This window comes from Stegastes partitus, unplaced genomic scaffold (assembly GCF_000690725.1).
Source record: "Stegastes partitus isolate 25-593 unplaced genomic scaffold, Stegastes_partitus-1.0.2 Scaffold332, whole genome shotgun sequence".
NCBI lineage: Eukaryota > Metazoa > Chordata > Actinopteri > Pomacentridae > Stegastes > Stegastes partitus.
In genome coordinates this window covers 93684-96410 of record NW_007578063.1, presented here as the reverse complement: position 1 = coordinate 96410, position 2727 = coordinate 93684, and positions in this window count along the sequence as shown.

Below are 2727 nucleotides of genomic sequence, written 5' to 3'. Positions count from 1 at the left end.
GAGTTTTCTCATGGTGCTGCTGTTTCCACAGAGGTGCAGAACTTAATCTTGCTGTAAAAAATAAGTGTAAGAAATGATATATCCCAAAATCACTACATTTGATATGTGAGATTACTACATTTGCCACAAATAAATAGTTTGCTCCAACAAAATTCTGTAAAAAACAAAACATTTCTGCCCTCCTCAACTAAAAAGCCACGACAGAGTGATTTGTGACAGTCATGTGACAAAAATGCAGGATCTTTTAGGAACTCGGTTGAACTGCAGGATGTGCAGATAGGAGACAAGTAACAAATCAAACATATAATAAAATATCTCTGATGGTAACACATGTGAGCACTGGTAAAAAACAGTCTTGATTCCAGCCTGTTTCTACTGTGTTTTATTGCACAGGAGACATTTTTGAGTGTTCTCATGGTTGTGCTGTTTCCATTGAGGACTTTGTATTGCAGGAGTGAAAAATGAGCCCGCAATGAGTAAAAAAATACCTAACAGGAGCAACAAACAGCCAGAAACTGCTGAGTGTTTAGGTGATGTGTACTTGTGCTCAGCAGCAGCTACTGTTGTGTCATAATGATGAATGTAGTAAACAGCAGCGAAAGAAAAGACAATTAAGACACAGTAACATCCAGTAAAACAACAAATCTGATCTGTAGTTTACACGTTAGTGCCGTCACCACGGCAAGGTATCGACAAAACCCACAGAGTAGAAAACTGAACAAGGATCCATTGACTTCTTATTCATCCAGTGAAGAATGTGTTATTTTCTCTTTCAAGAGGCGAGCTGTATAGTTTGACTTTGAGTACAGTTTCTTTAGTAGTCGTGCTTTCTTTGACTATTTCCACGTTGTACCTGCACATTTAAAGAGGAAACACTTTTATTTGCATATATTTTCTTGAATGATATCAATCAATCAGTCAAATTTTATTCATATAGCACTTTTCATGTGCAACAACAACAATCGCAAAGTGCTTTACAACATTTAAAAACAACAAAGCAGTTAAAAACATTACAACATTTAAAAAATAAACTAAACCCGTCCCTCCCACCCTCCATGCATACACATACACATACAACAAATGCAGTCGCGCACACACAGACACACTCACCACGAGACTAAAAGAGGCGTGGCATGGCACTGAGGGATTGTGGGAAACGCCACCATTGGGGCCGTCCACACCAGGAGGAGTTGCAGATCATGACTACTGGGGGCGCCAGCGCCCGGACCCCCGACCCGGCAGACAGGGGGATCCTCACAACGAGGTGGGGAGCCCCCCAACCAGCCGGGCCGAAGGGACCCACAGACAGAACCCCCAGCAGCAGACCGCACACAGCCCCCAGTGTGGAGGACCCCCCTAAGGAAACACTGGAATTAAAACAAAAAACTTTAAGAATGAAAGGCCTTATGTAAGATAAAATAAAAGTTAAGAGTAAATACATAAAGATAAAATACAAAAATAAAATGCAAATATAAATAAATGATAAGAATATAAAAGAATTAAAGTTCAATTAAAAGCCTGATTAAAAAGGTGTGTGATATAGTAAAACGACTGCAGATTTTTTACTTCATCTATCTATAATCAATACACGACTGCTTTAGTTGTCACTATAAAGAGGAATCCACTAAAAACTGACACTTCATTTGGCTCCATGGAGCTCTTTAGCATCTCTCTTCTGTTTTTCTCTCATCCATGTTGCTTTGACGGCATTTATTTCCTTTCACAGCAGGCATCTTTTTTTTTAAAAAAAAACAGAAATGTTCCTCAAGAGCTGACCATCAGAACGAGCCGTGAATATCGGACTCCCAGCTCCCGCCCGAAAACAGCAGCTACATAGGAAAACCCTAATAAACGAAGCCGACGAGGAAAGACTTCCGCATCGGCTCGCAGTGTAAACACCGTAGCTTCTGCTGACAGCACCGCTCTAGTATTCTAATATTAAAAAGCTCTCCGAAAAGTTTCTCTTTTAAATCCCCCAGATTAGCTTTATTATTCTGTTTCCAGCTACTTTGCATAGAAATGATTCAGGACACAGAAACTTTGAGCCATGTTCAACAAAAGAACTTAGGCCGTTTCATCTCCTGTCAAAGTTTGTGTGCCGACAATAAATAAATAAAGAAATATTCGTTTTGTTCATCCTTTTTCCTTTCATCCCACTCGGTGTGTCAGAGCAGGCAGGCAGTAGACCTGAACGTGATAAAAAGAGGGGGAAGAGCTGCCACGAGGAGAAGAAAAAAAAAAGGCGAGAAAGCTTAGCAAGAAAAAAAAAACTACAACCTTTGATGGGGAATGCACTTTTTAATCTTTCAACAACATGGGGGGGGAAAAGGGGAAGGGCAGCACGGTCCCTCCCAACCTCCCCCATGGGGGAGCAGTCAGAGATATGCTGATTCCACCAGACTTAGATGAACTTTTCACAGCGAGAGCAGCTCTTTGTCTGCTAACTTCTACTTCAGCAGAAATATGCAAAATAAAGATGCCTTCGTTCTCCAGTGTGACCATTTTCCTGTCTCTCCGAAGTAATCACATGGTTCAGCAGGCTGCGAACAAAAGGCGCACAGACTGCATGCAGAGCTCATGTGATCAGACCCAGTAACCCCAGTGGCTCAGCGGTCACCGTGACTACTCCACTCCAGTCGGCAGAGCCCAAATTAGCCGTTTCACATTTCCAGATTCCAGATTATGACAAATTCATTAATATTAAGAGAGCTCATGAAACATTTAATG